Source organism: Bombina bombina, chromosome 9 (assembly GCF_027579735.1).
Source record: "Bombina bombina isolate aBomBom1 chromosome 9, aBomBom1.pri, whole genome shotgun sequence".
NCBI lineage: Eukaryota > Metazoa > Chordata > Amphibia > Anura > Bombinatoridae > Bombina > Bombina bombina.
The window spans coordinates 163,490,104-163,515,320 of NC_069507.1; the positions used below are offsets into that span (position 1 = coordinate 163,490,104).

Consider the following 25,217-nt stretch of genomic DNA (forward strand, 5'->3'; position numbering starts at 1 on the left):
ATTCTATGGAGTTTAAGTTGTTATGCTAAGCTACCAAGATCAGACAGGGTTAGAGGCACGCCTGGCCCTGTGATACTCTGCTCTGTATAATGTCACAATTTAAAGAGCAAAATGTAATATATCACTCTTTGAGTATACTTATTCTCCTAAGCTTCGGCTAAAAATAGGATGTCCCTGCTTAACTTTCGAGATCAGACAGGGTCAGGTGCTCATATTAGTACTATAAAAACTATTAGGGAATAAGCTTTAACCATTATACCATTCACTATAAAGACTTCAAAAGCAAAATATGTCTAGGATGGCACTATGTAATGTATAACTTTTCTGAGAGCTAATTGCTCTAAATCTAGGGATGCTCTGCTTATCTGATACCCCTTTAAAACAGAAAAGATTGTCAAGCCCACTGCTTAACTTTTTACAACTGAGATCTATACGTTCAGCAAGTCTGCCCTCTGGCCTTTAAGCACATTCAATTTTCAAAGAATCCACAACTCAGACAGAATTCACATAATATATATCACATTTCACCATATTCTTTAAAGTGGTATTTAACAATTGTGTCACTCAGTACTTTCTCTGCCCCCTTTATTTCCTCTTTCTTCCCCCCTTTTTATTTTTTTTTATTTTTTTATTTTTTTTTTCCCTTCAGAGGCAGATATTTATCAAAATTGTAACAGTGCCTTTTATCTTGTGCACTTCAGAGAAAAAACCCATATATCATAAATCCAACTCTTTTTAACCTTAACCAACTATGTTAACCTGTTTTCTGTTACTAAACAGCTCACCAGCAAATAATGTCCAAATAATGTTCATTGTACTACATATATATACATATGCAAGTGTCTATTGTCATTTTCTGTGATAGAGAAAAAGGCAAACATATGATATAATGGGAAAGTCAGCAGGAATAGAGTTCTGAAAGGACCAGCTCCTCCAGGCACAACAGTTGCTCAGTAAAGTTCAGAATTTCCCCATGACCTTCCTTAAACGTTGCTTTAGCAGACAGTCATGTCAAAGTTTAAAAAGAAAGCTCTCTGTTGTTGTCCTACCTTCCGGATAGACAGTGAAGGAAACAGAAAAGAAAAAGTTACCTGAGTGATGAGTAATCCCTCACCACCATTAAACCTGCATTCAGGCTTGTTCCATGTAGGAGATGCAGTCAGCCGCAGTCAGCCATTCTCTCGCCGCTTCTAGCTACAGTGTCCTTGCTACTGCAGCGTCCTAGAAAGCGGCAATTCTCCTCCTCAGCTTTACCCGGTGTACACAGGGCTTCCACCTCTGCCTGCTGTGTGGATGTCAGCTGTCACTGCTATGCGGGTCTCAGTTACTCCAAGTGAGCTCAGGGTTTCAGCCTCCTTCTGCTGAGCGGGTGTCAGTAGCCCACTGGTGTGCGGGTATGCGGGTCTCAATTGCCCCCTTTCATGCAGCATCAGAAAGATACGGGCTTCTCCTGCACACTAAGCCAAGCCTATCTCTCAGACTTGCCTGGTTAATGCCTGTTTCCCCTTTTGCACCTCTGCACTTCCTTGGGGCCAATCCTTTCCTTCGCCTCTCGAATGTAGAGGACTTCAGGTGTCTTCCGACACGCGGATCTTTCGACCCTGACCCGGTTCCACTGCTGGCTCCTAGGGTCCGTTAGGAGGGCTGTACTATCAGCGTCTCTCACACATGCGGCAGACACGCTGCAGAGCTGCAGTCAACCTACACGCTCCTCCTCCAACCGGAAGCTTCCCAATTTTTCTTATTTCTATTGATCCTTCATTAAAGAGTAATCCTAGATGAGCTCAGGAGGGTGGACGTATCTTTAGCCATCTGGCACCAGGGTTGTGCAACGTTGTTTATAGACATGTTATACTGTAGTTACAAAAACTGCTACCACAGGCTGGGCTGCTACAAACACGTGCATGCTCCTAAGCTACTGACAGCCTACCTAGGGTTTACTCTAAAAGATAAAGGATATCAAGAGAATAATAAAAAAAAAAATAGAAGTAAATTGGAAAGTTTTTTTTTAAAAGCTGCATGCTCTATCTGAATCACAATAGTTTAATTTTGCCTTCACCGTCCCTTTAATTATATGCCATAAAAATACTTTACTATGTATTTCCATTGTTTTTTTTTTTAATTATTTTTTACTGTAGATAACATTACCTCTGTCTATTCTACACCTGCTGTAAATTGTATTTGTCCCTTACTCCTTACAGAAACTGAAAAACAAATTCTGTAACCTATGTTTCCTTCAGAATGCTTCATATTGTTTAAACCAGCTACAAACTAGACAGTGATTACTTAGAGCAGTGGACAACTCATTTACAGACAGCCTTAATTGGCAACAATACACACCAGAGTTTTCAATTAGTTCAATGGGAGAAACAAATTAGCAGCAGATTCCGGCTTTTTTTTGTTGTTGCTGAAAATATTTTTCAAAATTCCCTCAGGGGCAGATATTTTATTAGCTCCAGACTCTCTTTACATTATCCTGTGCTTAGTAGTGTAATGACTCCTTTTCAATCACCTAAGCCATCTCTGTATTACAAAACCAGCCAGTAACAACTTCCCCAAATTTTAAAAGGTTGTTTGGTTTCCATTTTACTTCTATTATCAAATTTGTTTTTCTCTTGTTAAGTGTATCCAGTCCACGGATCATCCATTACTTGTGGGATATTCTCCTTCCCAACAGGAAGTTGCAAGAGGATCACCCACAGCAGAGCTGCTATATAGCTCCTCCCCTCACTGCCATATCCAGTCATTCTCTTGCAACTCTCAACAAAGATGGAGGTAGTAAGAGGAGAGTGGTGTATTATAGTTAGTTTTTTTCTTCAATCAAAAGTTTGTTATTTTTAAATGGTACCGGAGCGTACTATTTTATCTCAGGCAGCATTTAGAAGAAGAATCTGCCTGCGTTTTCTATGATCTTAGCAGAAGTAACTAAGATCCACTGCCGTTCTCACATATTCTGAGGAGTGAGGTAACTTCAGAGGGGGAATGGCGTGCAGGTTATCCTGCAATAAGGTATGTGCAGTTAACATATTTCTAGGGATGGAATTTGCTAGAAAATGCTGCTGATACCGGATTAATGTAAGTTAAGCCTAAATACAGTGATTTAATAGCGACTGGTATCAGGCTTATTACCAGCGATACATACTCTTATAAAAGTGCAATATAAAACGTTTGCTGGCATGTTTAATCGTTTTTATATATGCTTGGTGATAAAACTTATTGGGGCCTAGTTTTTTTCCACATGGCTGGCTTGATTTTTGCCTAGAAACAGTTTCCTGAGGCTTTCCACTGTTGTAACATGAGTGGGAGGGGCCTATTTTAGCTCTTTTCTGCACAGCTAAAATTACAGACAGAGACATTCAGCTTCCCTCTGCATGATACAGGACATCTCTGAAGGGCTCAAAAGGCTTCAAAAGTCGTGTTTGAGGAAGGTAACAGCCACAGTAGAGCTGTGGCAGTTGTGACTGGTTTTAAAAATGTTTTTGTCATTTGTTATTCCGTTTTTGGTATTAAGGGGTTAATCATCCATTTGCAAGTGGGTGCAATGCTCTGCTAACTTGTTGCATACACTGTAAAAATTTCGTTAGTTTAACTGTCTTTTTTCACTGTTATTTCAAATTTTGACAAAATTTGTTTTTCTTAAAGGCGCTGTAACGTTTTTATATTGCTTGTTAACTTGGTTTAAAGTGTTTTCCAAGCTTGCTAGTCTCATTGCTAGTCTGTACAAACATGTCTGACACAAAGGAAACTACTTGTTCATTATGTTTAAAAGCCATGGTGGAGCCCCATAGGAGAATGTGTACTACATGTATTGATTTCACCTTAAACAGTAAAGATCAGTCTTTATCTATAAAAGAATTGTCACCAGAGGGTTCTGTCGAGGGGGAAGTTATGCCGACTAACTCTCCCCACGTGTCAGACCCTGTGCCTCCCGCTCAAGGGACTCACGCTAATAAGGAGCCAAGTACATCAGGGACGCCCATAGCGATTACTTTGCAGGACATGGCTGCGATCATGGATAATACCCTGTCAGCGGTAGTAGCCAGATTGCCTGAATTAAGAGGCAAGCGCGATAGCTCTGGGGTTAGACGAGATACAGAGCGCGTAGATGCTGTAAGAGCCATGTCTGATACTGTGTCACAATATGCAGAACCTGAGGACGGAGAGCTTCAGTCTGTGGGTGACATCTCTGACTCTGGGAAACCTGATTCAGATATTTATAATTTTAAATTTAAGCTTGAGAACCTCCGTGTATTGCTTGGGGAGGTGTTAGCTGCTCTGAATGACTGTGACACAATTGCAGTGCCAGAGAAATTGTGTAGACTGGATAAATACTATGCAGTGCCGGTGTGTACTGATGTTTTTCCAATAACTAAAAGGTTTACAGAAATTATTAGTAAGGAGTGGGATAGACCCGGTGTGCCGTTTTCCCCCCCTCCTATATTTAGAAAAATGTTTCCAATAGACGCCACTACACGGGACTTATGGTAGACTGTCCCTAAGGTGGAGGGAGCAGTTTCTATTTTAGCAAAGCGTACCACTATCCCGGTTGAGGACAGTTGTGCTTTTTCAGATCCAATGGATACAAAATTAGAGGGTTACCTTAAGAAAATGTTTATTCAACAAGGTTTTATTTTACAGCCCCTTGCATGCATTGCGCCTGTCACTGCTGCGGCGGCGGTCTGGTTTGAGGCCCTGGAAGAGGCCATCCATACAGCTCCATTGACTGAAACCATTGACAAGCTTAGAACACTTAAGCTAGCTAATTCATTTGTTTCTGATGCCATTGTTCATTTGACTAAACTAACGGCTAAGAATTCCGGATTCGCCATCCAGGCACGTAGGGCGCTATGGCTTAAATCCTGGTCAGCTGACGTGACTTCAAAGTCTAAATTACTCAACATTCCTTTCAAGGGGCAGACCTTATTCGGGCCTGGTTTGAAAGAAATTATTGCTGACATTACTGGAGGTAAGGGTCATACCCTTCCTCAGGACAGGGCCAAATCAAGGGCTAAACAGTCTAATTTTCGTGCCTTTCGAAATTTCAAGGCAGGTGCAGCATCAACTTCCTCTGCTTCAAAACAAGAGGGAACTTTTGCTCAATCCAAGCAGGCCTGGAAATCTAACCAGTCTTGGAACAAGGGCAAGCAGGCCAGAAAGCCTGCTGCTGCCTCCAAGACAGCATGAAGGAACGGCCCCCTATCCGACAACGGATCTAGTAGGGGGCAGACTTTCTCTCTTTGCCCAGGCGTGGGCAAGAGATGTTCAGGATCCCTGGGCGTTGGAGATCATATCTCAGGGATATCTTCTGGACTTCAAAGCTTTTCCTCCACAAGGGAGATTTCACCTTTCAAGATTATCTGCAAACCAGATAAAGAAAGAGGCATTCCTATGCTGCGTGCAAGACCTTCTAGTAATGGGAGTGATCCATCCAGTTCCGCGGACGGAACAAGGACAGGGTTTTTATTCAAATCTGTTTGTGGTTCCCAAAAAAGAGGGAACCTTCAGACCAATTTTGGATCTAAAGATCTTAAACAAATTCCTCAGAGTTCCGTCATTCAAGATGGAAACTATTCGAACCATCTTACCCATGATCCAAGAGGGTCAGTACATGACCACAGTGGACTTAAAGAATGCCTACCTTCACATTCCGATTCACAAGAATCATTATCGGTTCCTAAGGTTTGCCTTTCTAGACAGGCATTACCAATTTGTAGCTCTTCCCTTCGGGTTGGCTACAGCCCTGAGAATTTTTACAAAGCTTCTGGGCTCACTTCTGGCGGTTCTAAGACCGCGAGGCATAGCGGTGGCTCCTTATCTAGACGACATCCTGATACAGGCGTCAAGCTTTCAAATTGCCAAGTCTCATACAGAGATAGTTCTGGCATTTCTGAGGTCGCATGGGTGGAAAGTGAACGAAGAAAAGAGTTCTCTATCTCCTCTCACAAGGGTTTCCTTCCTAGGGACTCTTATAGATTCTGTAGAAATTAAAATTTACCTGACGGAGTCCAGGTTATCAAAACTTCTAAATGCTTGCCGTGTTCTTCACTCCATTCCGCGCCCTGCGGTGGCTCAGTGCATGGAAGTAATCGGCTTAATGGTAGCGGCGATGGACATAGTGCCATTTGCGCGCCTGCATCTCAGACCGCTGCAATTATGCATGCTCAGTCAGTGGAATGGGGATTACACAGATTTGTCCCCTCTACTGAATCTGGATCAGGAAAGCAGAGATTCACTTCTCTGGTGGTTATCTCGGGTCCACCTGTCCAAGGGTATGACCTTTCACAGGCCAGATTGGACGATTGTAACAACAGATGCCAGCCTTCTAGGTTGGGGTGCAGTCTGGAATTCCCTGAAGGCTCAGGGATCGTGGACTCAGGAGGAGAAACTCCTCCCATTCTGGAGTTAAGAGCAATATTCAATGCTCTTCTAGCTTGGCCTCAGTTAGCAACCCTGAGGTTCATCAGATTTCAGTCGGACAACATCACGACTGTGGCTTACATCAACCATCAAGGGGGAACCAGGAGTTCCCTAGCGATGTTAGAAGTCTCCAAGATAATTCGCTGGGCAGAGACTCACTCTTGCCACCTATCATCAATCCATATCCCAGGTGTAGAGAACTAGGAGGCGGATTTTCTAAGTCGTCAGACTTTTCATCCGGGGGAGTGGGAACTCCATCTGGAGGTGTTTGCTCAATTGGTTCATCGTTGGGGCAAACCAGAACTGGATCTCATGGCGTCTCGCCAGAATGCCAAGCTTCCTTGTTACGGATCCAGGTCCAGGGACCCAGAAGCGACGCTGATAGATGCTCTAGCAGCTCCTTGGTTCTTCAACCTGGCTTATGTGTTTCCACCGTTTCCTCTGCTCCCTCGACTGATTGCCAAAATCAGACAGGAGAGAGCATCAGTGATTCTGATAGCGCCTGCGTGGCCACGCAGGACCTGGTATGCAGATCTGATGGACATGTCATCCTTTCCACCATGGACTCTGCCTCTGAGACAAGACCTTCTAATACAAGGTCCTTTCAATCATCCGAATCTAATTTCTCTGAGACTGACTGCATGGAGATTGAACGCTTGATCCTATCAAAGCGTGGCTTCTCCGAGTCAGTCATTGATACCTTAATACAGGCACGAAAGCCTGTCACCAGGAAAATCTACCACAAGATATGGCGTAAAAATCTTCATTGGTGTGAATCCAAGAATTACTCATGGAGTAGGGTTAGGATCCCTAAGATTTTGTCCTTCCTCCAAGAGGGTTTGGACAAAGGACTATCAGCTAGTTCTTTAAAGGGACAGATTTCTGCTCTGTCTATTCTTTTACACAAGCGTCTGGCAGGAGTTCCAGACGTTCAGGCATTTTGTCAGGCTTTAGTTAGAATTAAGCCTGTGTTTAAACCTGTTGCTCCTCCATGGAGCTTAAACTTGGTTCTTAAAGTTCTTCAAGGGGTTCCTTTTGAGCCCCTTCATTCTATTGATATCAAACTTCTATCATGGAAAGTTCTATTTCTGATGGCTATTTCCTCGGCTCGAAGAGTCTCTGAGTTATCTGCCTTACATTGTGATTCTCCTTATCTGATCTTTCATTCAGATAAAGTAGTTCTGCGTACAACTCCTGGGTTTTTACCCAAGGTGGTTTCTAACAAGAATATCAATCAAGAGATTGTTGTTCCATCATTATGTCCTAATCCTTCTTCAAAGAAGGAACGTCTTTTGCATAATCTAGACGTAGTCCGTGCCTTGAAGTTTTACTTACAAGCTACTAAAGATTTTCGTCAAACATCTAACCTGTTTGTTGTTTACTCTGGACAGAGGAGAGGTCAAAGGGCCTCGGCAACCTCTCTTTCTTTTTGGCTTCGGAGTATAATCCGTTTAGCCTATGAGACTGCTGGACAGCAGCCCCCTGAAAGGATTACAGCTCATTCTACTAGAGCTGTGGCTTCCACCTGGGCCTTTAAAAATGAGGCTTCTGTTGAACAGATTTGCAAGGCTGCGACTTGGTCTTCGCTTCATACTTTTTCAAAATTTTACAAATTTGATACTTTTGCTTCTTCGGAGGTTGTTTTTGGGAGAAAGGTTCTACAGGCAGTGGTTCCTTCCGTTTAAGTTCCTGCCTTGTCCCTCCCATCATCCGTGTACTTTAGCTTTGGTATTGGTATCCCACAAGTAATGGATGATCCGTGGACTGGATACACTTAACAAGAGAAAACATAATTTATGCTTACCTGATAAATTTATTTCTCTTGTAGTGTATCCAGTCCACGGCCCGCCCTGTCCTTTTAAGGCAGGTCTAAATTTTAATTAAACTACAGTCACCACTGCACCCTATGATTTCACCTTTCTTGGCTTGTTTCGGTCGAATGACTGGATATGGCAGTGAGGGGAGGAGCTATATAGCAGCTCTGCTGTGGGTGATCCTCTTGCAACTTCCTGTTGGGAAGGAGAATATCCCACAAATAATTGATGATCCGTGGACTGGATACACTACAAGAGAAATAAATTTATCAGGTAAGCATAAATTATGTTTTTTCTTTTGGTATCCTTTGTTGAAGGAGCAGTAATGCACTACTTGGAGCTAGCTGAACACAGGTGATCAAATGACAAGAGACGCGCAGCCACCAATCAACAGCTAGCTCCCAGTAATGCATTGCTGCTCTTGAGCCTACCTAGGTATGCTTTTCAACAAAGGCTACCAAAGGAATGATGCAGATTAGATAATAGATGTAAATTTGAAAGTTGTTTAAAATTGCAAGCTCTATCTGAATAATGAAAGTTTAATATTGACTTTACTGTTCCTTTAACAATGAGGATCATATTTTTTGGTCAGCTACTATTTAGACTGTTGTCATGTAATTATGAGAACATATTTTTAAAAAAAAATATTAAAAACTGAGCCCTCACGAATAAAGTTTTATTATAACATTCTAGTTGGGATTTCACAGTAACAGTTCAGTTAACCATTATTGAAAATACATAAATATTAAGAGACATGATGAAGAAATAGCAGAATGTCACATTATCAGTCGGTGTCACAGACGCATTCTTAACCTCTGGCTTTCAAAACTCTGTATTTAGAGTTACAGTAATGTATTATTGTGCAACATATATAAGAAACATTAGAAAACATGTTTCACAACGTGAAATTCCAGTTTGTTTCTTATCAATGGATGCAATAGTTTTGCTGGGATAACAAGGGGCAAATAAGTTTACTCTTCAGTGAACTTTATTTTGGTAATCAGATGATCAGAATGGCTATCAGTAGATTCCAGTGGTCCTTCGCTAATATTATACAAATATTTAGTGAAGGTAATGTTAGTATCTTATTTATTAGACATTATGGATCCATGATGGTTTTTCTCACACTCTTGTACAACCATACGATCATTTGAAAAAGAAGGTACAGCCTCTTTGAATTCTAAGGTTTTACGTATCAGGACATAATAACAATCTGGTCCCTAGCAGGACTTAAAATTAGGCAAATACAACCTCAGGTGAACAACAACACATGGCATACCGTGATTTAACAAAAATAAAGCCAAAAATGAGAAGCCATGTGTGAAACACTAAGTACACCTTCTGATTCAATAGCTTGTAGAAACACCTTTAGCAGCAATAAATGTCATGGCTCAGATAGGGCATGCACTTTTAAACAACTTTACTTTTATCATCAAAGTTGCTTTGTTCTTTTTGTATTCTTTGTTAAACTCTAAACCTAGGCAGGCTCATAAACTGATTTCTAAGCCATTGAAGGCCTCCCCATAGAGCACTCTATTTCACTGCAATAACTCCCTAAGGTCTCAAACATACAGACACCCCATGCATTTGAGAGGATAATCCCCAATGCAGTGTCTTTCAACTCCAGTCCTCAAGCCACACCAACTGGCCAGGTTTTCATGATATCCTAACTATAGCACAGGGAAAATAATCAGCTGATCAGTAACCATGGTTACTAACCTGCTTTCATCCATCAGCTAATTATTTCACTTGAGCTTGTTAGATATCACAATCTGTCCCTTTGTTGTGCCTTGGGTTTCCTGAGTGGATGTATGTACTTTGTGTGGCTAATTCTGCAGGTGTCCCTTTTGGTTTACTCTGACCCATAGATTGCCAGGCTAATTCTGCAGGTGCCCCTTTTGGATTACTCTGACTTATAGAGTGCCAGGCTAATTCTGCAGGTGCCCCTGTTGGATTACTCTGACCCATAGAGTACCAGGCTAATTCTGCAGGTGCCCCTATTGGATTACTCTGGCCCATAGAGTGGCAGGATAGAGTCAGGGGTTCTTGAGTTTGGTTATATTCATCTAAATTGCATTTTTTTGTTAGCACCTGTGTGTCTTTATAGTGCTTTTCCACTGTTTTATAAACATGCTGCAGTTAGTATTATGGTTCCCAGAACCTGTTGGTATAAGACTTGGTGTTGAACTTGTGATATAAGCAATGATGGAATTTGAGACAACTTTTTTTTTTTTTTTTTTTTTTTTTTAGTTTCCCAGCATTCTGTCTGATAATATTAGCCACAGCCTTGTGTCTGCAGCAAGTTTCAATTCTCCAGTTCCTTCATCTTGCTTATGCTTCAGATTAAGTGTGGTTTAGTAATTCTTAAGTTGGTTAATTGTTGAGAAGAAATGTATGGTTAACATTACAAAATGCTTGCAGGGTTGTATGATGTATTATCTTAATGGTTACCTTTCTTACTAACAGACAGATTAAGCTTTGTGAAGCCTTTACTGTTGGTGTGATCAAATGATAGCCACTTTTGTTCAATTTCCAAAGTTTTACATGAGACCATTGCATTAGCAACTTTTCCCAAAGAAATTCTGAATTGTAAAGCTCTAACTCCCCCCACACATTTCCTTCTATGGCTGTATCTATATCTATTGTTGTTTTGGTAGAATGCAAAAATGCACAGGGATGCACTGGATGTTTCACAAAATAGAGCACCTATTGTGTCTTTTTATTGTTGCGTTTTATCTTTCACTTTCAGTTCTTCTCTAGCTAACGTTTGCCTTTCATCCTAATTTCATCCTTTCATCCTAATGTTATTACTTTCTTTCAAGCTCTATAAATAATGTATCCTGTCTTAAATGATCCTATCCTCTATGGGATCCCATTTTGATTCTACAGGTTCATCATTTTGAACCTTTACGCATGTTTTAAAGTTTTATAATATTCTGCTGGTTGGTTTATGCAAATTTAGTCCTGTTTGTAAGATGAGTGGTGATCTTTGGAGTGGTTTACAAAACTCCCCTTCATTTCCTCCAAATGGGGTTTCCTTGGAATATTCTGGTTTCTTCATTCTGTCTAAAGCCTATGAACAAGAAATAGACTTTCTTTCATAAAGGTGGTGAGAGTCCACAATCCATTACTTATGGGAAATGTACTTCTGACCACTAGCAGGAGGCAAAGATCCAAAAACTCCAAGAGCCCTTAAAACAACAACTTCCACCTTACTAGAAACTAGTCTTCTCTTTGCCTTCGCTGGAGGAAGGTGAAGAAGGTAGGTGCTCCAGATGTTTGAAGGGTTTTCAGACCGATTTGAGGCCCAGTTCCCCCTCCGAGAGCTACTGCTTGGACAGAGGGATGTGTTTGGTGTGTGGGTAGTTGCACAAGAGCACCTATGGGAGTTAGTCGCAGGCCTGCCACAGGCGTCGCAGGGACGGGTCCCTAGCTTCCTCCTGTTGGTTCAACATTATACTCCATATATTTACATCGCTAAGGCAGTGTCTTGCACTCAAGGCACACCAACTTTCCAGGTTTTTATGATATCCTAACTAGAGCACAGGAAAAATAATCAGCTGATCAGTAACCATGCTTGCTAGTTGAGATATCATTAAAATCTGTCCCATTGTTGTTCCTTGAAGACTGGAGTTGAACAACACTGCCATAGGCTTTCCTGAGTGGATTTGTAGACTCTGTGGCTAATTCTGTAGGTGCCCCTGTTGGATTACTCTGACCGTACATCTTGATCTTGGCACAATAGTGTCAGGGATTCTTGAGTTTGGTTATATTCATCTCTAAATTGCATTTTTTTTTATCACCTGTGTGTCTTTATAGTACTTTTACTCTGTGGTATAAACATGCTGCAGTTAGTATTATGGTTCCCAGAACCTGTTGGTATAAGACTTGGTGTTGAACTTGGGACATAAGCAATGATGAAATTTGAGACAATTTTTTTTTTCCGTTTCCTAGCATTCTGCAAGTTTCAATTCTCCAGTTCCTTAATCCTGTTTATGCTTCAGATTAAGTGCGGTTTAGTCATTTTTAAGTCAGTTCATTTTTGAGAAGAAAAGTTATCTTGAACATGTCTCAGAGGAGCTGTGGTCCAGATCTTCCTGCTAACTCTTACAATGGTTAACATTACAACATTACAAAATGCTTGTAGGGTTGTATGTTGTATTTTCTTAATGGCTACATTTCTTACTAACAGACAGATTAAGCTTTACTGTTGGTGTGATTTCACCACATGACAAAGAAAAAACAGTGGGTTTAAGGTGCGCAAATCTACCCCTGCACTACACACTAATCTGCTCCCATAAAGCAGATAATCAAAGAATAGGTACAAAGAGTAAAGGGGTGTGTGTATGCGCTAAACAGCTGCGGGGAAAAAAGTATGGCAGTAGTATAGTATTCCTTATAAATAAGTGTGTTTAGGGATGTGTTATACAGAACTAATAAGTTGGAATCTAAATGTTCTTATATAGACGTATCATATAATATGGCTATTCATCTAAGAATGAATCCAGTAATAAAAAACAGGTTTAGCAAGCATAAAATTTATTAATCCCAGATTTAAAAAGATATATTAATCTGGATAAAACATACATATAAACATATATGATTGAATGTTAATATGACCGGTCATACGTTAGTACAAATCATCAATAAAAATAGCAATAAAATCCTGACGATATTATCTATTAAAATATAAGTGCAACTAAATCTAGAGAATTATAGGGTAGTTGCTACATATATATGAATAAATCCACCTTTGTAGTACTGACACATGTTACATGGCGAAACGCGTTGATGGAGCTAGACTATTAATCACAAGGTGATAAGAAAGTATTATTTACAAGGATAACAAAGGATTCATGGGAACTACTTTGTCAACTTTTAAAGCACTCTGCGCAGAGTTTCATATCCTTAACCGGACCTACATTTGACATGCATTCTACGCCCTGACGTTACCAGCTGCTGGAAGCCGCTTTGGACACCTGTGCCGTACCCAGACGGAGGATTCAGCTCGAGACAAGGGCAGGTAGGCACTATAGAGGTGTAAGGGCACCACAGCGTGGAAGTCAGAGGTAACTTTTAAACTTTTAAGTATAACACTTTATTTTACACCCTTTGTATGAACCATTGGAATACCAGAACGGAACTTTAACGGAACCAATACAACATTATCTCTACATGTTGTTTCTAACACCAGTTAGTTCCCTATAACGGAACTTTAACACCAGTTGTTTTCTCCAACATTGGTGTGTCCGGTCCACGGAGATGGTTAAGAGTTTTTTGGTGTTTAAATGTAGTTTTTATTCTTCTATCAAGTGTTTGTTATTTTAAAATAGTGCTGGTATGTACTATTTACTCTGAAACAGAAAAAGGATGAAGATTTCTGTTTGTAAGAGGAAGATGATTTTAGCAGACAGTAACTAAAATCGATTGCTGTTTCCACACAGGACTGTTGAGATGAAGTAACTTCAGTTGGGGGAAACAGTTAGCAGACTTTTCTGCTTAAGGTATGACTAGCCATATTTTTAACAAGACCATGTAATGCTGGAAGACTGTCATTTCCCCTCATGGGGACCGGTAAGCCATTTTCTTAGTTAAACATAAAAGAATAAAGGGCTTCAAAAAGGGCTTAAAAACTGGTAGACATTTTTCTGGGCTAAAACGATTGCTTTACTAGGCATATTATGCAGATTCTAACTAATAATTAGTATTATAATCTTGGGGAACGTTTAGAAAAACGGCAGGCACTGTGTTGGACACCATTTTCAGATGGGGGCCTTTCTAGTTATAGACAGAGCCTCATTTTCGCGCCATTAATGCGCAGTTGTTTTTGGAGAGCAAGGCATGCAGATGCATGTGTGAGGAGCTAAGAATCACTGAAAAAGCTTATAGAAGGCGTCATTTGGTATCGTATTCCCCTCTGGGCTTGGTTGGGTCTCAGCAAAGCATATAGCTGGGACTGTATAGGGGTTAAATGTAAAAACGGCTCCGGTTCCGTTATTTTAAGGGTTAAAGCTCTGAAATTTGGTGTGCAATACTTTTAATGCTTTAAGACACTGTGGTGAAATTTTGGTAATTTTTGAACAATTCCTTCATACTTTTTCACATATTCAGTAATAAAGTGTTTTCAGTTTGAAATTTAAAGAGACAGTAACGGTTTTATTTTAAAACGTTTTTTGTGCTTGGTTGACAAGTTTAAGCCTGTTTAACATGTCTGTACCATCAGATAAGCTATGTTCTATATGTATGAAAGCCAATGTGTCTCCCCATTTAAATTTATGTGATAAGTGTGCCATAGTGTCCAAACAAAGTAAGGACAGTAATGCCACAGATGATGATATTGCCCAAGATGATTCCTCAAATGAGGGGAGTAAACATGATACTACATCATCCCCTAATGTGTCTACACCAGTTTTGCCCACACAGGAGGCCCCTAGTACATCTAGTGCGCCAATACTTATTACCATGCAACAATTAACGGCTGTAATGGATAACTCCATAGCAAATCTTTTATCCAAAATGCCTACTTATCAGAGAAAGCGCGATTGCTCTGTTTTAAACACTGAAGAGCAGGAGGGCGCTGATGATATTTGTTCTGACATACCCTCACACCAATCTCAAGGGGCCATGAGGGAGGTTTTGTCTGATGGAGAAATCTCAGATTCAGGAAAAATTTCTCATCAAGCTGAAACTGATGTTGTGACATTTAAATTTAAATTAGAACATCTCCGCGCACTGCTTAAGGAGGTGTTATCTACTCTGGATGATTGTGACAATTTGGTCATTCCAGAGAAATTATGTAAGATGGACAAGTTCCTAGAGGTTCCGGTGCCCCCCGACGCTTTTCCTATACCCAAGCGGGTGGCGGACATAGTAAATAAAGAGTGGGAAAGGCCCGGCATACCTTTTGTTCCCCCCCCCCCTATATTTAAGAAATTATTTCCTCTAGTCGACCCCAGAAAGGACTTATGGCAGACAGTCCCCAAGGTCGAGGGGGCGGTTTCTACTCTAAACAAACGCACTACTATTCCTATCGAAGACAGTTGTGCTTTTAAAGATCCTATGGATAAAAAATTAGAGGGTTTGCTTAAAAGATTTTTGTACAGCAAGGGTTCCTTCTACAACCAATTTCATGCATTGTTCCTGTCACTACGGCAGCGTGCTTCTGGTTCGAGGAACTAGAAAAGTCGCTCAGTAGAGAATCTTCGTATGAGGAGGTTATGGACAGAGTTCAAGCACTTAAATTGGCTAACTCTTTTGTTTTAGATGCCGCTTTGCAATTAGCTAGATTAGCGGCGAAAAATTCAGGGTTTGCTATCGTGGCGCGCAGAGCGCTTTGGCTAAAGTCTTGGTCAGCGGATGTGTCATCCAAGACAAAATTGCTTAACATTCCTTTCAAAGGTAAAACATTATTTGGACCAGATTTGAAAGAGATTATTTCAGACATCACTGGAGGAAAGGGCCACGCCCTCCCACAGGATAGGTCTTTTAAGGCTAAAAATAAGCCTAATTTTCGTCCCTTTCGCAGAAACGGACCAGCCTCTAATTCTGCATCCTCTAAGCAAGAGGGTAATACTTCACAACCCAAACCAGCCTGGAAACCAATGCAAGGCTGGAACAAGGGTAAGCAGGCCAAGAAGCCTACCACTGCTACCAAAACAGCATGAAGGGATAGCCCCCGATCCGGAACCGGATCTAGTGGGGGGCAGACTCTCTCTCTTTGCTCAGGCTTGGGCAAGAGATGTTCAGGATCCTTGGGCGCTAGAAATAGTTTCTCAAGGTTATCTTCTGGAATTCAAGGAACTACCCCCAAGGGGAAGGTTCCACAGGTCTCAATTATCCTCAAACCAAATAAAGAGACAGGCATTCTTACATTGCGTAGAAGACCTGTTAAAGATGGGAGTGATACATCCAGTTCCAATAAAAGAACAAGGAATGGGATTTTACTCAAATCTGTTCGTAGTTCCCAAAAAAGAGGGAACATTCAGACCAATTTTGGATCTGAAGATCCTAAACAAATTTCTCAGGGTTCCATCGTTCAAAATGGAAACCATTCGAACGATCCTTCCCACCATCCAGGAAAGTCAATTTATGACCACCGTGGATTTAAAGGATGCGTACCTACATATTCCTATCCACAAGGAACATCATCAGTTCCTAAGGTTCGCTTTTCTGGACAAGCATTACCAGTTTGTGGCACTCCCATTCGGATTAGCCACTGCTCCGAGAATTTTCACAAAGGTACTAGGGTCCCTTCTAGCGGTTCTAAGACCAAGGGGCATTGCAGTAGTACCTTACTTGGACGACATCCTAATTCAAGCGTCGTCCCTGTCAAAGGCAAAGGCTCATACAGACATCGTCCTAGCCTTTCTCAGATCTCACGGATGGAAGGTGAACAAAGAAAAAAGTTCTCTGTCCCCGTCAACAAGAGTTCCCTTCTTGGGAACAATAATAGATTCCTTAGAAATGAGGATTTTTCTGACAGAGGTCAGAAAATCAAAACTTCTAAGCTCTTGTCAAGTACTTCACTCTGTTCCTCGTCCTTCCATAGCGCAGTGCATGGAGGTAATAGGTTTGATGGTTGCAACAATGGACATAGTTCCTTTTGCACGTATTCATCTAAGACCATTACAACTGTGCATGCTCAAACAGTGGAATGGGGATTATACAGACTTGTCTCCGATGATTCAAGTAGATCAAAAGACCAGAGATTCACTCCGTTGGTGGCTGACCCTGGACAATCTGTCACAGGGAATGAGCTTCCGCAGACCAGAGTGGGTCATTGTCACGACCGACGCCAGTCTAGTGGGCTGGGGCGCGGTCTGGGAATCCCTGAAAGCTCAGGGTTTATGGTCTCGGGAAGAGTCTCTTCTCCCGATAAACATTCTGGAACTGAGAGCGATATTCAATGCTCTCAAAGCTTGGCCTCAACTAGCAAAGGCCAAATTCATAAGGTTTCAATCAGACAACATGACGACTGTTGCATATATCAATCATCAGGGGGGAACAAGGAGTTCCCTGGCGATGAAAGAAGTGACCAAGATAATTCAATGGGCGGAGGATCACTCCTGCCACTTGTCTGCGATCCACATCCCAGGAAAATTGGGAAGCGGATTTTCTGAGTCGTCAGACATTCCATCCGGGGGAGTGGGAACTCCATCCGGAAATCTTTGCCCAAATAACTCAATTATGGGGCATTCCAGACATGGATCTGATGGCGTCTCGTCGGAACTTCAAGGTTCCTTGCTACGGGTCCAGATCCAGGGATCCCAAGGCGACTCTAGTAGATGCACTAGTAGCACCTTGGACCTTCAACCTAGCTTATGTATTCCCACCGTTTCCTCTCATTCCCAGGCTGGTAGCCAGGATCAATCAGGAGAGGGCCTCGGTGATCTTGATGGCTCCTGCGTGGCCGCGCAGGACTTGGTGTGCAGACCTGGTGAATATGTCATCGGCTCCACCATGGAAGCTACCTTTGAGACAGGACCTTCTTGTTCAGGGTCCATTCGAACATCCGAATCTGGTTTCCCTCCAACTGACGGCTTGGAGATTGAACGCTTGATTTTATCAAAGCGTGGGTTTTCAGATTCTGTAATAGATATTCTGATTCAGGCTAGAAAGCCTGTAACTAGAAAAATTTACCATAAAATATGGAAAAAATATATCTGTTGGTGTGAATCCAAAGGATTGCCATGGAACAAGATAAAAATTCCTAAGATTCTATCCTTTCTACAAGAAGGTTTGGAGAAAGGATTATCTGCAAGTTCTCTAAAGGGACAGATTTCTGCTTTATCTGTCTTACTACACAAACGACTGGCAGCTATGCCAGATGTTCAAGCATTTGTTCAGGCTCTGGTTAGGATCAAGCCTGTTTACAGACCTTTGACTCCTCCCTGGAGTTTAAATCTAGTTCTTTCAGTTCTTCAAGGGGTTCCGTTTGAACCCTTACATTCCGTAGATATTAAGTTACTATCTTGGAAAGTTTTGTTTTTGGTTGCAATCTCTTCTGCTAGAAGAGTTTCAGAGTTATCTGCTCTGCAGTGTTCTCCTCCTTATCTGGTGTTCCATGCAGATAAGGTGGTTTTGCGTACTAAGCCTGGTTTTCTTCCTAAAGTTGTTTCTAACAAAAATATTAACCAGGAGATAGTTGTACCTTCTTTGTGTCCGAATCCAGTTTCAAAGAAGGAGCGTTTGTTACACAATTTGGACGTTGTCCGTGCTCTAAAATTCTATTTAGAGGCTACTAAAGATTTCAGACAAACATCATCCTTGTTTGTTGTTTATTCTGGTAAAAGGAGAGGTCAAAAAGCGACTTCTACCTCTCTTTCCTTTTGGCTTAAAAGCATTATCCGTTTGGCTTATGAGACTGCCGGACGGCAGCCTCCTGAAAGAATCACAGCTCACTCCACTAGGGCTGTGGCTTCCACATGGGCCTTCAAGAACGAGGCTTCTGTTGACCAGATCTGTAAGGCAGCGACTTGGTCTTCACTGCACACTTTTGCCAAATTTTACAAATTTGATACTTTTGCTTCTTCGGAGGCTATTTTTGGGAGAAAGGTTTTGCAAGCTGTGGTGCCTTCCGTTTAGGTGACCTGATTTGCTCCCTCCCTTCATCCGTGTCCTAAAGCTTTGGTATTGGTTCCCACAAGTAAGGATGACGCCGTGGACCGGACACACCAATGTTGGAGAAAACAGAATTTATGCTTACCTGATAAATTACTTTCTCCAACGGTGTGTCCTGTCCACGGCCAGCCCTGGTTTTTTAATCAGGTCTGATGAATTATTTTCTCTAACTACAGTCACCACGGTATCATATGATTTCTCCTATATATATTTCCTCCTGTCCGTCGGTCGAATGACTGGGGTGGGCGGAGCCTTGGAGGGATCATGTGACCAGCTTTGCTGGGACTCTTTGCCATTTCCTGTTGGGGAAGAGAATATCCCACAAGTAAGGATGACGCCGTGGACCGGACACACCGTTGGAGAAAGTAATTTATCAGGTAAGCATAAATTCTGTTTTTTGCCATAACGGAACTTTGCCATATACTTAAAACAAACATATTGCAAAAACGGAACTTTTTATACCAACATATTGCAAAAACGGAACTTTTTATACCAACACATTGGAACTTATATTTTTACTGCACTCCCTTTTTGTGTCAGTACTACAAAGGTGGATTTATTCATATATATAGCAACTACCCTACAATTCTCTAGATTCACCACATGACAGCCACTTTGTTCCATTTCCACAGTTTTACATGAGACCATTATGATTTCTCTCTCTCATAAGTCTATTTTAGTTGTTGATTAACAAGACACAGGTACTTCTGAGCAAGGAGTATTCTGCAGCCAGTCTGGACTTTCGTCCACACAATTGCCAATCTATGGGGAGGTTGAGATCAGATCAAGGTGGGATTAGAGTCCTGAGTAGTGTCTCTGTATTGCTGCAGATGCTGGACCATCATGCCTTTGTCATGGACGCAATAATAATATTTTGTAGGTTCATACTTGTTTTATATCTTATGTTCCAGTTGTTTTTCGACAGTAAATTATTCTATATATCAAGCTGAAGAAAGGGTGTTTTTTTCCATCAAGTCTAAATAACTTGGTTCTTGGATTTAGTTCTCATGGCAGGAAAAAAACATTGGCTTGTCTTGGTTTCCATTCTTTAAAGGGATAATAAACCTATTTTTTTTTCTTTAATGATTCAGATAGAGTATGTCATTTTAAGCAGTTTTTTTATTTACTCCTACTATCAATTTTTCTTAGTTCTCTTGCTATCTTTATTTAAAAAGCAGGAATTTGGCATGTCCTGACCACGGCCATGATCAGCAGCAAAATTGGGAAGCTCCTCAAGCCACTATAATAACTTGCTATTTATCTCCTACCAAATTGGGCATCCTGCTCTGAAACTCTCTGCATTACATAAGGAGCTGACATGGGGCTGAATGATACCCTAATTTTTATAATCACACCAGCTGAACCCAAACCGGACCATTTGAAGAGACAGGCCGCAACATTACGCCACCTACGCATAACCCCCCCCCCCCCTCTGATAACTAAGTTACTGAGTAGAGCAGGGCTAATGCCCAACATACTACATAGCATTGGCTGAACTATCAGATTCTAAAAATTAGTAAAGCGCTGACTTGCAAAGACCTTAGATATCCAGCAATAGAGCCTACTGCTGCTCACTTATTACAAATGATGACTCACAAGATGGAGAGACACTTCAGCTCCCTTACCAGACTTCTACGTGCTGAGCAGAACGAGATCTCTGAGGAGGCGATGGCATACATCCCAGCACTAACCCTTACCCGATCAAGTGATACAGGAAACAATGAGGATTTTGGATATCTCCCTACTGATACAGATGTATACAATAAACTGGAGGATAATGACGCTACGCAACTGCCAAAGATTATACTGTTAGACAGCCCGTTACCATCTGAGAACTTTCTCCTTGAGTATGGGAAGTGGGATCCTGGCCCCCTGGCGATGCGGCCGGTCGCCGGGGGATATCGGACTGTTTGCGAGCTGAAGTTTACAGATGGCATGGGGGCAGATAAGCCAAATGTTATTACAAAACCCTATCAAGGGGCTTATAGTATTGATCTGAAAGTTAATGCCCTCCTACTAAATGTTTGGGGTGCGGGATATCTGCCAGAAATTCTATATTCATCTACCAAGGGTTTGGACTTTGAACTCCCAGAACGTGTCGGAAGAGATCTTTTAGATGACAAAAGTAATGCATAGCTAGGTAAATCTCCAGTCATATTGTTCAACAAATATGTTGTAACGCTCCATAAGTAAATTTCAATTTCATATATATGTAAAGGCTCTGATCTCTCTCAAGTAGGTATGTCAGAAGCACTCTTTTATTAACTCATGAGATTCAAAGTGATTTGGTTAAGCCATCATATTTTATACTATTAATGCTATTCAAACTTTGCAATTTATTTAGGCCTTAAAGGGACACTCAGGTTAAATTGAATTTTCATGATTCAGATACAGCATGTAATTTTAAACAACTTTCCAATTTACTTCCATTAAAATAAATGTTCACAGTCTTTTATATTTACAATTTTTGAGTCACCAGATCCTACTGAGCATGTGCAAGAATTCACAGACTATACGTATATGCATTTATGATTGGCTGATTGCTATCACATGGTACAAGGGGAGTGGAAATATACATAACTTTGAAATTTGTTATAAAAAAAATCTACTACTCATTTGAAGTTCAGACTAAGTGCTATTGCATTGTCTTGTTATCTTGCATTTGTTGAGTATGCAAATCTAATGTGTTGACTGGTCCTTTAAGTGTTTTCATTTGAATTAGCATTACTTCTCAGCATACTAACTACAGAACACATAAGATATACTGTTTGAACCTTTTACAAGTACTTAGTTGAGTCATAAAAGGATATATAGCTGTTCTCTCTTTTATGTACTTTTTTGAGATTTGTTTAAAACTATACCTAAGGACGCAAGAGTGACCCGCTTTATAGTAAACAGTAAGTGTGCCTATAATTGTACTGAGGCTTCCTTTATATTAAATCTTGGTTCTAAACAGTTGTTATACTATTTCTAGCGTATTATAAATGTCTTTTTTGTCATACCAAAGGAGAGATAATAACAATAGGCTAACTTCCCTTGCCTCTGAACCTACAGTTTAAGCAGGCTCTGGTGTGTCCCTCTAGGTATTATAGGGAATATTCCTTTTTATTATTTACGTTAATACGCTGGTTTTCATTGTTTTAATGTCTTGGTTTAGCTCAGAGCTTTCCAAACTTGTCATGTTGGTGACAGACTTTTTAGACCTACATCATTTCGCGACACAGTAATTCAGTTGTACTAGCAAACAGGAGGTTAAACTAACTTTTTTAAGAGATATGGACAAGTACAGTAATAATATAATAACGAAATGTATTTACAAGTAACAGTATCAATGTGCAAGAATTAAAAATGTTTAATATCACCAATAGCTACCTACTATTTGAATGGGTTGTATGAGGTTGATGGGATGAACACAGTTTCTAAATATTTGGTGTAATATTAGATGAAGACACTCACATTTCATCATCAAGCATTTTTAAGGTCACTTCCAATCCATATATCAAGAGCAGGAGCAGCAATGCACTACTGGGAGCTAGCTGCAAAAAAAAAAACACTTTGACTTCTGACTTCAGCTCGGCGTTTAAGCTGCCACCCTCCGCAACTCCGACTGACTACTGCCCGTGCTGCAAACACACTGCTGTCCCACTCACTGACTTACACATGCAGTCACAAGCCGATTGAGGAGACTACACGTGCAGTCAGGAGCCAATGTGCCGCCAATGGGAATAGTTTCAGTTCCCTTTGAGCTGCACCAATAGGTTAAGATGATCTGTGACCCACTAGGTATCAATCACGTGTCAACCACGTGATATGCATAGCCGGCAGGTGGAAAATCGGAAACAAAAAACAAAAAACAAAAAAAATTTAAATTCAAGAAACTTTGTGCTAAAGCTGGGACACACCTACACACTGCTGCTGACACACTGTTACGACACACAGTTTGGAAAGCATTGGTTTAGCTATACCATTCTTATGTGTTCTTATACATCTAATTTATTATGCATATGGCCCAAAATATTTCTATTACCTTTATACTATGGGGTCCAAATGTGGCCCTATCATAATATCTTTCATGTAATTGGCAAGAGTCCATGAGCTAGTGACGTATGGGATATACAATCCTACCAGGAGGGGCAAAGTTTCCCAAACCTCAAAATGCCTATAAATACACCCCTCACCACACCCACAATTCCGTTTTTACAAACTTTGCCTCCTATGGAGGTGGTGAAGTAAGTTTGTGCTAGATTTCTACGTTGATATGCGCTTCTCAGCATTTTGAAGCCCGATTCCTCTCAGAGTACAGTGAATGTCAGAGGGATGTGAAGGGAGTATCGCCTATTGAATACAATGGTTTTCCTCACAGGAGATCTATTTCATAGGTTCTCTGTTATCGGTCGTAGAGATTCATCTTCTACCTCCCTTTTCAGATCGAAGATATACTCTCATATTCCATTACCTCTACTTATAACCGTTTCAGTACTGGTTTGGCTATCTGCTATATGTGGATGGGTGTCTTTTAGTAAGTATGTTTTCATCACTTAAGACACTCTCAGCTATGGTTTGGCACTTTATGTATTTATATAAAGTTCTAAATATATGTATTGTACTTATATTTGCCATGATTCAGGTTTTCAGTATATTTCCTTTTGCAGACTGTCAGTTTCATATCTGGGAAATGCATTTTTTAGGAAAATGTATTTCTTACCTGGGGTATAGTCTTTTTTTCAATTGACTGTCATTTTCAAATTTGCAGGCAGAATTAGGCTCGCGAGGGCGCAAAATGTCAAAGTATATTGCGTCATTTTTGGCGCAAGATTTTTTTGCCATGAAGTTACGTTCGATGACGCAAATTCGTCACTTCCGGCATCTTAGTTGACGCCGAGTCCTTTCACAAGGTTGCGTCTTCAATGATGCGAGTGTGTCATTTCCGGATGTTGTTAGCGCCCAAAAAAAAAATTCTGTTTGTGTTGTGCGTCATACTTGGCGCCAAATATTTTCATTATTTAAAACCCCATTCCTATATGCTTCTTGCCTTTTTTCTCTATCAGAGGGCTATGCTGTTTGCATTTTTTTCCCATTCCTGAAACTGCCATAAAGGGAAATTGATAATTTTGCTTTATATGTTGTTTTTTTTCTCTTACATTTGCAAGATGTCTCAATCTGATCCTGTCTCAGAAATCACTATTGGAACCCTGCTGCCTGATAACAGTTCTACCAAAGCTAAGTGCATTTGTTGTAAACTTGTGGAGATTATATCTCCAGCTGTGGTTTGTAATAGTTGTCATGTTAAACTTTTACATGCAGATAATGTGTCCATCAGTAATAGTACATTGCCTGTTGCTGTTCCTTCAACATCTAATGTACAAGAGATACCTGTGAATTTAAAGGAATTTATTGCTGATTCTATTCAGAAGGCTTTGTCTGCCATCCCGCCTTCTAATAAACATAAAAGGTCTTTTAAAACTTCTCATAAAGATGATGAAATTTCAAATGACCGACAACATACTGAATTATCCTCCTCTGATAAGGATCTGTCTGATTCAGAAGATCCTTCCTCAGATATAGACACTGACAAATCTACGTATTTATTTAAAATTGATTATATTTGTTTTTTGTTAAAAGAAGTGTTGATTACATTGGATATTGAGGAAACTAGTCCTCTTGATATTAAAACTAGTAAACGTTTAAATTCTGTTTATAAACCTCCTGTGGTTACTCCAGAGGTTTTTCCAGTTCCTGAAGCTATTTCTGATATGATTTCTAATGAATGGCATAGGCCTGGTACTTCTTTTATTCCTTCTTCAAGGTTTAAAAAATTGTATCCTTTGCCAGCAGTTAGATTGGAGTTTTGGGAAAAGATCCCCAAAGTTGATGGGGCTATCTCTACTCTTGCTAAATGTACTACTATTCCTATGGAAGATAGTACTTATTTTAAAGATCCTTTAGATAGGAAACTTGAATCTTATCTAAGGAAATCCTATTTGTATTCGGTTCATCTTCTCAGGCCTGCAATTTCTTTGGCTGATGTTGCAGCTGCATCAACTTTTTGGTTGGAAAATTTAGCGCAATAAGAATTGGATTCTGATTTGTCTAGCATTATTCGCTTGCTTGAACATGCTAATCATTTTATTTGTGATGCCATTTTTGATATCAAATTGATGTTAAATCTATGTCGTTAGCTATTTTAGCTAGAAGAGCTTTGTGGCTTAAATCTTAGAATGCTGACATGACTTCTAAGTCCAGATTGCTATCTCTTTCTTTCCAAGGTAATAAGTTATTTGGTTCTCAGTTGGATTCGATTATTTCAACTGTCACTAGAGGGAAGGAAGTTTTTTTGCCTCAGGATAAAAGACCTAAGGGTAAATC

General features: G+C 40.6%; 1 protein-coding gene across 1 annotated transcript in view; it reads left to right on the forward strand.

The window, feature by feature from the left end:
* SEMA4G (semaphorin 4G) overlaps nt 1–25,217 on the forward strand; it is a 531,345-nt gene that overhangs the window by 309,197 nt on the left and 196,931 nt on the right. The gene's annotated exons all lie outside the window — the stretch shown is intronic.